Raw genomic sequence first — 13,255 nt, forward strand, 5'->3', positions numbered from 1 at the left:
CATTCATGATTCTACTGAAAATTATTATGGGGGAGGAATATATGCTTGTAGGAATTGCAATAATATCAAGTTTCCTCTCTATGTGCTTAAAATTTTGAAGTTATGCTTGTTTTACCTTCCTATGCAAGTTGATTCTTGTTCCCACAAGTTGTTTGCTCACAAAATCCCTATGCATAGGAAGTGGGTTAGACTTAAATGTGCTTGTCATATTCTTCACGATGCTCTCTTTATGTTTCAATTCCTATCTTTTATGTGAGCATCATTGAAATCATCATGCCTAGGTAGGGGCGTTAAACGATAACGCTTGTTGGGAGGCAACCCAACTTTATTTTTGTTCCTTTATTTTTGCTCCTGTTTAGAAATAAATAATTTATGTAGCCTCTGTTATGATTGAGTTTTTATGTTTTAATTAGTGTTTGTGCCAAGTAGAACCGTTGGCAAGACTTGGGGAAAGTCTTGTTGATCTTGTTGTAAAAAACAGAAACTTTAGCGCTCACGAGAATTGCTGCCATTTTTATTTGGAGAGTGATATTTAGTTAATTCTTTTTGAAGATGATTAATAGATAAATTACTCACGTCCAGCAATTTATTTTAGAATTTTTGAGGTTCCATAAGTTTGCGTTAGTTACAGATTACTACAGACTGTTCTGTTTTTGACAGATTCTGTTTTCTATGTGTTGTTTGCTTATTTTGATGAATCTATGGCTAGTAAAAGAGTTTATAAACCATAGAGAAGTTTGAGTACAGTAGGTTTAACACCAATATAAATAAATAATGAGTTCATTACAGTACCTTGAAGTGGTGTTTTGTTTTCTTTCACTAACGGAGCTTACGAGTTTTCTGTTAAGCTTTGTGTTGTGAAGTTTTCAAGTTTTGGGTAAAGATTCGATGGACTATGGAATAAGGAGTGGAAAGAGCCTAAGCTTGGGGATGCCCAAGTTACCCCAAGGTAATATTAAAGGACAACCAAGAGCCTAATCTTGGGGATGCCCCGGAAGGCATCCCCTCTTTCGTCTTCGTTCATCGGTAACTTTACTTGGAGCTATATTTTTATTTACCACATGATATGTGTTTTGCTTGGAGCTTCAATTTATTTTATTTAGTTTTGCTTGCTGTTTGAATAAAATACCAAGATCTGAAATGAGTAAATATTAGAGAGTCTTCACATAGTTGCATAATTATTCAACTACTCTTTGATCTTCACTTATATCTTTTGGAGTAGTTTGTCTTTTGCTCTAGTGCTTCACTTATATCCTTTTAGAGCACGGTGGTGGTTTTATTTTATAGGAATAATTGATCTCTCATGCTTCACTTATATTATTTTGAGAGTCTTTAGAACAGCATGGTAGTTTGCTTTGGTTATGAAACTAGTCCTAATATGATGGGCATCCAAGAGGGATATAATAAAAACTTTCATATAAGTGCATTGAATACTAAGAGAAGTTTGATACTTGATGATTGTTTTGAGATATGGAGATGGTGATATTAGAGTCATGCTAGTTGTGAAGGAAATATGCCCTAGAGGCAATAATAATGTTATTATTTTATTTCCTTATATCATGATAAATGTTTATTATTCATGCTAGAATTGTATTATCCGGAAACATAATACTTGTGTGAATACATAGACAACTAAACGTCACTAGTATGCCTCTACTTGACTAGCTCGTTAATCAAAGATGGTTATGTTTCCTAACCATAAGACATGTGTTGTCATTTGATTAACGGGATCACATTATTAGGAGAATGATGTGATTGACATGACCCATTCCATTAGCTTAGCACCCGATCGTTTAGTGTATTGCTATTGCTTTCTTCATGACTTATACATGTTCCTATGACTATGAGATTATGCAACTCCCGTTTGCCGGAGGAACACTTTGTGTGCTACCAAACGTCACAATGTAACTGGGTGATTATAAAGGAGCTCTATAGGTGTCTCCAAAGGTACATGTTGGGTTGGCGTGTTTCGAGATTAGGATTTGTCACTCCGATTGTCGGAGAGGTATCTCTGGGCCCTTTCGGTAATGCACATCACATAAGCCTTGCAAGCATTGCAACTAATGAGTTAGTTGCGAGATGATGTATTACGAAACGAGTAAAGAGACTTGCCGGTAACGAGATTGAACTAGGTATTGAGATACCGACGATCGAATCTCGGGCAAGTAACATACCGATGACAAAGGGAACAACGTATGTTGTTATGCAGTCTGACCAATAAAGATCTTCGTAGAATATGTAGGAGCCAATATGAGCATCCAGGTTCCGCTATTGGTTATTGACCGGAGACGAGTCTCGGTCATGTCTACATTGTTCTCGAACCCATAGGGTCCGCACGCTTAAGGTTTCGATGACAGTTATATTATGAGTTTATGAGTTTTGATGTACCGAAGTTAGTTCGGAGTCCCGGATGTGATCACGGACATAACGAGGAGTCTCTAAATGGTCGAGACATAAAGATTGATATATTGGACGGCTATATTCGGACACCGGAAGTGTTCCGGGTGATTTCGGAGAAAACCGGAGAGCCGGAGGGTTACCGGAACCCTCCCGGGAGAAGTAATGGGCCATATGGGCTTTAGTGGAGAGAGAGAGGGGCAGCCAGGGTGGGCCACGCGCCTCCTCCCCCTTGTCCGAATTGGACTAGGAGAGGGGGGGTGGCGCCCCCCTTTCCTACTCCCTCCCCACTTCCTTCCCCCTCCTAGTAGGAGTTCTACTCCTACTAGGAGGAGGACTCCTCCTTGGCGCGCCTATAGGGCCGGCCGGCATCCTCCCCTTGATCCTTTATATACGGGGGCAGGGGGCACCCCTAGACACACAAGTTGATCCACGTGATCGTTTTCTTAGCCATGTGCGGTGTCCCCTTCCACCATAATCCTCGATAATATTGTAGCGGTGCTTAGGCGAAGCCCTGCGACGGTAGAACATCAAGATCATCACCACGCCGTCGTGCTGACAGAAATCTTCCCTGACGCTTTGCTGGATTGGAGTCCGGGGATCGTCATCGAGCTGAACGTGTGCTAAAACTCGAAGGTGCCGTAGTTTCGGTGCTTGATCGGTTGGGCCGTGAAGACGTACGACTACATCAACCGCGTTGTGCTAACGCTTCCGCTGTCGGTCTACAAGGGTACGTAGATCACACTCTCCCCTCTCGTTGCTATGCATCACCATGATCTTGCGTGTGCGTAGGAATTTTTTTGAAATTACTACGTTCCCCAACAGTGGCATCCGAGCCTAGGTTTTATGTGTTGATGTTATATGCACGAGTAGAACACAAGTGAGTTGTGGGCGATATAAGTCATACTGCTTACCAGCATGTCATACTTTGGTTCAGTGGTATTGTTGGACGAAGCGGCCCAAACCGACATTACGCGTACGCTTACGCGAAAACGGTTCTCCCGACGTGCTTTGCACAAAGGTGGCTAGTGGGTGACAGTTTCTCCAACTTTAGTTCAACCGAGTGTGGCTACGCCCGGTCCTTGCGAAGGTTAAAACAGCACCAACTTGACAAACTATCGTTGTGGTTTTGATGCGTAGGTAAGATTGGTTCTTGCTTAAGTCCGTAGCAGCCTCGTAAAACTTGCAACAACAAAGTAGAGGACGTCTAACTTGTTTTTGCAGGGCATGTTGTGATGTGATATGGTCAAGACATGATGCTAAAATTTTATTGTATGAGATGATCATGTTTTGTAACCAAGTTATCGGCAACTGGCAGGAGCCATATGGTTGTCGCTTTATTGTATGCAATGCAATTGCGCTGTAATGCTTTACTTTATCACTAAGCGGTAGCGATAGTCATGGAAGCATAAGATTGGCGAGACGACAACGATGCTACGATGGTGATCAAGGTGTCGCGCCGGTGACGATGGTGATCACGACGGTGCTTCGAAGATGAAGATCACAAGCACAAGATGATGATGGCCATATCATATCACTTATATTGATTGCATGTGATGTTTATCTTTTATGCACCTTATCTTGCTTTGATTGACAGTAGCATTTTAAGATGATCTATCACTAATTATCAAGAAGTGTTCTCCCTGAGTATGCACCGTTGCGAAAGTTCCTCGTGCTGAGACACCACGTGATGATCGGGTGTGATAGGCTCTACGTTCAAATACAACGGGTGCAAAACAGTTGCACACGCGGAATACTCAGGTTATACTTGACAAGCCAAGCATATACAGATATGGCCTCGAAACACGGAGACCGAAAGGTCGAGCGTGAATCATATAGTAGATATGATCAACATAGTGATGTTCACCAATGAAACTACTCCATCTCACGTGTTGATCGGACATGGTTTAGTTGATTTGGATCACGTAATCACTTAGAGTATTAGAGGGATGTCTATCTAAGTGGGAGTTCTTTAGTAATATGATTAATTGAACCTAAATTTATCATGAACTTAGTACCTGATAGTATCTTGCTTGTTTATGTTTGATTGTAGATAGATGGCCCGTGCTGTCGTTCCGTTGAATTTTAATGCGTTCCTTGAGAAAGCAAAGTTGAAAGATGATGGTAGCAATTACACGGACTGGGTCCGTAACTTGAGGATTATCCTCATTGCTGCACAGAAGAATTACGTCCTGGAAACACCGCTGGGTGCCAGGTCTGCTGCTGGAGCAACACCAGATGTTATGAACGTCTGGCAGAGCAAAGCTGATGACTACTCGATAGTTCAGTGTGCCATGCTTTACGGCTTGGAATCGGGACTTCAACGACGTTTTGAACGTCATGGAGCATATGAGATGTTCCAGGAGTTGAAGTTAATATTTCAAGCAAATGCCTAGATTGAGAGATATGAAGTCTCCAATAAGTTCTATAGCTGCAAGATGGAGGAGAACAGTTTTGTCAGTGAGCATATACTCAAAATGTCTGGGTATAATAATCACTTGATTCAATTGGGAGTTAATCTTCCATATGATTGCGTCATTGACAGAATTCTCCAATCACTACCACCAAGCTACAAGAGCTTCGTGATGAACTATAATATGCAAGGGATGAATAAGACTATTCCCAAGCTCTTCGCAATGCTGAAAGCTGCGGAGGTAGAAATCAAGAAGGAGCATCAAGTGTTGATGGTCAACAAGACCACTAGTTTCAAGAAAAAGGGCAAAGGGAAGAAGAAGGGGAACTTCAAAAAGAACAGCAAGCAAGTTGCTACTAAAGAGAAGAAACCCAAACCTGGACCTAAGCCTGAAATTGAGTGCTTCTACTGCAAGCAGACTGGTCACTGGAAGCGGAACTGCTCGAAGTATTTGGCAGATAAGAAGGATGGCAAGGTGAACAAAGGTATATGTGATATACAAGTTATTGATGTGTACCTTACTAATGCTCGCAGTAGCACCTGGGTATTTGATACTGGTTCTGTTGCTAATATTTGCAACTCGAAACAGGGACTACGGATTACGCGAAGATTGGCTAAGGACGAGGTGACGATGCGCGTGGGAAATGGTTCCAAAGTCGATGTGATCGCGGTCAGCACGCTACCTCTACATCTACCTTCGGGATTAGTATTAGACCTAAATAATTGTTATTTGGTGCCAGCGTTAAGCATGAACATTATATCTGGATCTTGTTTGATGCGAGACGGTTATTCATTTAAATCATAGAATAATGGTTGTTCTATTTATATGAGTAATATCTTTTATGGTGATGCACCCTTAAAGAGTGGTCTATTCTTATTAAATCTCGATAGTAGTGACACACATATTCATAATGTTGAAGCCAAAAGATGCAGAGTTGATAATGATAGTGCAACTTATTTGTGGCACTGCCATTTGGGTCATATCGGTGTAAAGCGCATGAAGAAACTCCATACTGATGGACTTTTGGAACCACTTGATTATGAATCGCTTCGTACTTGCGAACCATGCCTTATGGGTAAGATGACAAAAACACCGTTCTCCGGTACTATGGAGAGAGCAACAGATTTGTTGGAAATCATACATACAGATGTATGTGGTCCGATGAATGTTGAGGTTCGTGGCGGATATCGTTATTTTCTCACCTTCACAGATGACTTAAGCAGATATGGGTATATCTACTTAATGAAACATAAGTCTGAAACATTTGAAAAGTTCAAAGAATTTCAGAGTGAAGTTGAAAATCATCGTAACAAGAAAATAAAATTCCTACGATCTGATCGTGGAGGAGAATATTTGAGTTACGAGTTTGGTGTACATTTGAAACAATGCGGAATAGTTTCGCAACTCACGCCACCCAGAACACCACAACGTAATGGTGTGTCCGAACGTCGTAATCGTACTTTACTTGATATGGTGCGATCTATGATGTCTCTTACTGATTTACCGCTATTTTTTGGGGGTTATGCTCTAGAGACGGCCGCATTCACGTTAAATAGGGCACCATCAAAATCCATTGAGACGATGCCTTATGAACTGTGGTTTGGCAAGAAACCAAAGTTGTCGTTTCTGAAAGTTCGGGGTTGCGATGCTTATGTGAAAAAGCTTCAACCTGATAAGCTCGAACCCAAATCGGAGAAATGTGTCTTCATAGGATATGCAAAGGAAACTATTGGATACACCTTCTATCACAGATCCGAAGGCAAGACATTTGTTGCTAAGAATGGATCCTTTCTAGAGAAGGAGTTTCTCTCGAAAGAAGTGAGTGGGAGGAAAGTAGAACTTGATGAGGTAACTGTACCTGCTCCCTTATTGGAAAGTAGTACATCATAGAAACCAGTTTCTGTGACACCTACACCAATTAGTGAGGAAGCTAATGATGATGATCATGAAACTTCAGAACAAGATACTACTGAACCTCGTAGATCAACCAGAGTAAGATCCGCACCAGAGTGGTACGATAATCCTGTTCTGGAAGTCATGCTACTAGATCATGATGAACCTACGAACTATGGAGAAGCGATGGTGAGCCCAGATTCTGCAAAATGGCTTGAAGCCATGAAATCTGAGATGGGATCCATGTATGAGAACAAAGTATGGACTTTGGTTGACTTGCCCAATGATCGGCAAGCAATTGAGAATAAATGGATCTTTAAGAAGAAGACTGACGCTGACGGTAATGTTACTGTCTACAAAGCTCGACTTGTCGCAAAAGGTTTTTGACAAGTTCAAGGGATTGACTACGATGAGACCTTCTCACCCGTAGCGATGCTTAAGTCTGTCCGACTCATGTTAGCAATTGCCGCATTTTATGATTATGAAATTTGGCAGATGGATGTCAAAACTACATTCCTGAATGGATTTCTGGAAGAAGAGTTGTATATGATGCAGCCGGAAGGTTTTGTCGATCCAAAGGGATCTAACAAAGTGTGCAAGCTCCAGCGATCCATTTATGGACTGGTGCAAGCCTCTCGGAGTTGGAATAAACGCTTTGATAGTGTGATCAAAGCATTTGGTTTTGTACAGACTTTTGGAGAAGCCTGTATTTACAAGAAAGTGAGTGGGAGCTCTGTAGCATTTCTGATATTATATGTAGATGACATATTACTAATCGGAAATGATATAGAATTTCTGGATAGCATAAAGGGATACTTGAATAAGAGTTTTTCAATGAAATACCTTGGTGAAGCTGCTTACATATTGGGCATTAAGATCTATAGAGACAGATCAAGACGCTTAATTGGACTTTCACAAAGCACATAGCTTGACAAAGTTTTGAAAAAGTTCAAAATGGATCAAGCAAAGAAAGGATTCTTGCCTGTGTTACAAGGTGTGAAATTGAGTAAGACTCAATGCCCGACCAATGCAGAAGATAGAGAGAAAATGAAAGATGTTCCCTATACTTCAGCCATAGGCTCTATCATGTATGCAATGCTGTGTACCAGACCTGATGAGTGTCTTGCTATAAGTCTAGCAGGGAGGTAACAAAGTAATCCAGGAGTGGATCACTGGACAGCGGTCAAGAACATCCTGAAATACCTGAAAAGGACTAAGGATATGTTTCTCATATATGGAGGTGACAAAGAGCTCATCGTAAATGGTTACGTTGATGCAAGCTTTGACACTGATCCGGATGATTCTAAATCGCAAACCGGATACGTGTTTACATTAAACGGTGGAGCTGTCAGTTGGTGCAGTTCTAAACAAAGCGTTGTGCCAGGATCTACATGTGAAGCGGAGTACATAGCTGCTTCGGAAGCAGCAAACGAAGGAGTCTGGATGAAGGAATTCATATCCGATCTAGGTGTCATACCTAGTGCATCGGGTCCAATGAAAATCTTTTTTGACAATACTGGTGCAATTGCCTTGGCAAAGGAATCCAGATTTCACAAGAGAACCAAGCACATCAAGAGACGCTTCAATTCCATCCGGGATCTAGTCCAGGTGGGAGACATAGAGATTTGCAAGATACATACGGATCTGAATGTTGCAGACCCATTGACTAAGCCTCTTCCACGAGCAAAACATGATCAGCACCAAAGCTCCATGGGTGTTAGAATTATTACTGTGTAATCTAGATTATTGACTCTAGTGCAAGTGGGAGACTGAAGGAAATATGCCCTAAAGACAATAATAATGTTATTATTTTATTTCCTTATATCATGATAAATGTTTATTATTCATGCTAGAATTGTATTATCCGGAAACATAATACTTGTGTGAATACATAGACAAACTAAACGTCACTAGTATGCCTCTACTTGACTAGCTCATTAATCAAAGATGGTTATGTTTCCTAACCATAAGACATGTGTTGTCATTTGATTAACGGGATCACATTATTAGGAGAATGATGTGATTGACATGACCCATTCCATTAGCTTAGCACCCGATCGTTTAGTGTATTGCTATTGCATTCTTCATGACTTATACATGTTCCTATGACTATGAGATTATGCAACTCCCGTTTGCTGGAGGAACACTTTGTGTGCTACCAAACGTCACAACGTAACTGGGTGATTATAAAGGAGCTCTACAGGTGTCTCCAAAGGTAAATGTTGGGTTAGCGTATTCGGACAACGTATGTTGTTATGCGGTCTGACCGATAAAGATCTTCGTAGAATATGTAGGAGCCAATAGGAGCATCCAGGTTCCGCTGTTGGTTATTGACCGGAGACGAGTCTTGGTCATATCTACATTGTTCTCGAACCCGTAGGGTCCGCACGCTTAAGGTTTCGATGACAGTTATATTATGAGTTTATGAGTTTTGATGTACCGAAGTTAGTTTGGAGTCTCGGATGTGATCACGGACATAACGAGGAGTCTCGAAATGGCCGAGACCTAAAGATTGATATATTGGACGGCTATATTCGGACACCGGAAGTGTTCCGGGTGATTTCGGAGAAAACTGGAGAGCCGGAGGGTTACCGGAACCCTCCCGGGAGAAGTAATGGGCCATATGGGCTTTAGTGGAGAGAGAGAGGGGCAGCCAGGGTGGTCCGCGCGCCTCCTCCCCCCTGGTCCGAATTGGACTAGGAGAGGGGGGGCGGCGCCCCCCTTTCCTTCTCCCTCCCCACTTCCTTCCCCCTCCTAGTAGGAGTCCTACTCCTACTAGGAGGAGGACTCCTCCTTGGCGCGCCTATAGGGCCGGCCGTCCTCCTCCCCTTGCTCCTTTATATACGGGGGAAGGGGGCACCCCTAGACACACAAGTTGATCCACGTGATCGTTTTCTTAGCCGTGTGCGGTGCCCCCTTCCACCATAATCCTCGATAATATTGTAGCGGTGCTTAGGCGAAGCCCTGCGACGGTAGAACATCAAGATCATCACCACGCCGTCGTGCTGACGGAACTCCCCCCTGACGCTTTGCTGGATCGGAGTCCGGGGATCGTCATTGAGCTGAACGTGTGCTAAAACTCGGTGGTGCCATAGTTTCGGTGCTTGATCGGTCGGGCCGTGAAGACGTACGACTACATCAACTGCATTGTGCTAACGCTTCCGCTGTCGGTCTACAAGGGTACGTAGATCACACTCTCCCCTCTCATTGCTATGCATCACCATGATCTTGCGTGTGTGTACGAAAGTTTTTGAAATTACTACTTTCCCCAACAAGTTGAGTAGTTGTGAATTTGAGAAATACTTGTGTTGAAGTTTGTGATTCCCATAGCATGCACGTATGGTGAACCGTTATGTGACGAAGTCGGAGCATGATTTATTTATTGATTGTCTTCCTTATGAGTGGTGATCGGGGGCAAGAAATGGTCCTTTCCTACCAATATGTCCCCCTAGGAGCATGCGTGTAATACTTTGTTTCGATAACTAATAGATTTTTGCAATAAGTATGTGAGTTCTTTATGACTAATGTTGAGTCCATGGATTATACACACTCTCACCCTTCCACCATTGCTAGCCTCTCTAGTACCGCGCACCTTTCGCCGGTATCATAAACCCACCATATACCTTCCTCAAAACAGCCACCATACGTACCTATCATGGCATTTCCATAGCCATTCCGAGATATATTGCCATGCAACTTTCCACCGTTTCGTTTATTATGACACGCTCCATCATTGTCATATTTCTTTGCATGATCATGTAGTTGACATCATATTTGTGGCAAAGCCACCATTCATAATTCTTTCATACATGTCACTCATGAGTCATTGCACATCCCGGTACACCGCCGGAAGCATTCATATAGAGTCATATCTTGTTCTAAGTATCGAGTTGTAAGTAAATAAAAGTGCGATCATCATCATTATTAGAGCATTGTCCCAGTGAGAAAAGGATGATGGAGACTCTGATTCCCCCATAAGTTGGGATTAGACTCCGGAAAAAAAAAACAAAAAAAAGAGAAAAAAAGAGGCCATAAAAAAAGAGAAAATGCCCAAATAAAAAAATAAAAAAATGAGAGAAAAAGAGAGAAGGGGCAATGCTACTATCCTTTTACCACACTTGTGCTTCAAAGTAGCACCATGATCTTCATGATAGAGAGTCTCTTATGTTATAACTCTCATATACTAGTGGGAATTTTTCATTATAGAACTTGGCTTGTATATTCCAATGATGGGCTTCCTCAAAATGCCCTAGGTCTTTGTGAGCAAGCGAGTTGGATGCACACCCACTAATTTCTTTTGTTGAGCTTTCATACACTTATAGCTCTAGTGCATCTGTTGCATGGCAATCCCTACTCACTCACATTGATATCTATTGATGGGCATCTCCATAGCCCATTGATACGCCTAGTTGATGTGAGACTATCTTCTCCTTTTTGTCTTCCCCACAACCACCATTCTATTCCACCTATAGTGATATATCCATGGCTCACGCTCATGTATTGCGTGAAGATTGAAAAAGTTTGAGAACACCAAAGTATGAAACAAGTGCTTGGCTTGTCATCGGGGTTGTGCATGATTTAAATACGTTGTGTGGTGAAGATGGAGCATAGCCAGACTATATGATTTTGTAGGGATAGCTTTCTTTGGCCATGTTATTTTGAGAAGACATGATTGCTTGGTTAGTATACTTGAAGTATTATTATTTTTATGTCAATATTAAACTTTTGTCTTGAATCTTATGGATCTAAATATTCTTGCCACTATAAAGAGAACTACATGGATAAATATGTTAGGTAGCATTCCAAATCAAAAATTCTGTTTTTATCATTTACCTACTCGAGGATGAGCAGGAATTAAGCTTGGGGATGCTGATACGTCTCCAACGTACCTATAATTTTTGATTGTTCCATGCTATTATATTATCAACCTTGGATGTTTCATATGCATTTATATGCTATTTTATATGATTTTTGGGACTAACCTATCACTACAAGAAATATGTCAACTTGTGACCTTGACTATTGGTCACTGAAAGGTCACAAATTTCCATTTACGACCTTTTTGTGACCAAAAACAGAAGGTCAAAAGCTGGCGGTCGTAAACTGACTATAGCGACCTTCTCTGTGAGAAGGTCGTAGACGTTTATGACCAATGTCTACTGTGGCGTTTTGGTCACTAGCAACCTCCCCAGGCCACGTAGGCATCCAGTGTGGCAAGCTGATGTGGCACAAGATTCAGCCCGGTCCAATTCGGTTTTCTACATGGGCCGAGGCCATTAATTCAGCCTTTTAGGATTTTTTTTCCTTGTTAATTCTGGTCGGCTTCATGGGCCAAGCCCAACATTGTAGCCTTTTTTATTGTTGGCCCGTGGCCTTTTATTATTTATTGCTTTTCTATTTTCAGCCATTATATATTCAAGTTGGTCCCACTAGTCAGATGGGTCCCACTTGTCATGATCATCTCTCAAATTGGTCCCACATATCAGAAATGTACAAATTTGACAGATTATTTTCATAAGTGGACCCATTGGTCAAGTTTCCATTTCACAAGTTTTCAGATCACATGCATAATAAAAAAGAACACATAAATTTCATCAAATATACCACTAAATAAATCTATTACAATCTTTACAACACATATATGCTAACAATATGCTACTCTTCACTAAGTAGAACTTGACGGCTTCACACTTCACGGCTTCACACTTGCTTCACACTTCACACTTGAGCATCTGTAAAAGAGGAACAACCACAAATTTAAATCTCAATTGCAGTATAGGCCATATGCAGAAGCAGTTCAAAGTTGAAACAACATCAATTAAACACACGCGCATAGAAACATAGGAGTCAAAATGCAGTATAGGACCAGGACAAGGAAACTCCTGTTATCAAATCAACACACAGCTTGTAGCAAAACAGCAACAGAATACATTATAACAAGAGCATCATGCTGGAAAGAAACAACACAGAAACATGTGGATATCTCATGTGAGCATCATGCTATGGTTTTACTAAAGAATGATACAGCAACAGAATACAATATCTTCAATGCAAATTATGGTACTTGTAGCAAAACAGTTTGAAACAACAACTACACAATACATTATAACGAGAGTAAGCTTGAATCAAACATTGACAGATTACTGCTAGTGCATACTACTATGATTCACACTAGAGCAAATTTTCAGAAGAACAAATAATGAAAACTGTGCAAATGCTCAAGAACTGATACTTGCTGTACCAGGAATAGGTACTTGCATACTGAAGTTTTCAGAAGAACAAATAACTGAAGCGATTATTCATGAACATGCATATTAAAGGAACAAGAACAGAAAATTTTCAGTAGCACTTGTCATTGGAATTCAAAAGCATTTATCACACAAATTCAGAACTGGAGGTAAGTGATGAGGCAGCAACGGAATAATGACCTCCTACCAGCTCTCAAGTGGAAGATGATCCATAGACAAGCAAAGTGCCAAGATTCTGGAAGAACAAAAAAATCAGTATAATTAATTAGATTATGCTGCTAAGTGCCAAGTCTCAAGGAGGCT

This window comes from Triticum urartu, chromosome 6 (genome assembly GCF_003073215.2).
Source record: "Triticum urartu cultivar G1812 chromosome 6, Tu2.1, whole genome shotgun sequence".
NCBI classification, from domain to species: Eukaryota; Viridiplantae; Streptophyta; class Magnoliopsida; order Poales; family Poaceae; genus Triticum; species Triticum urartu.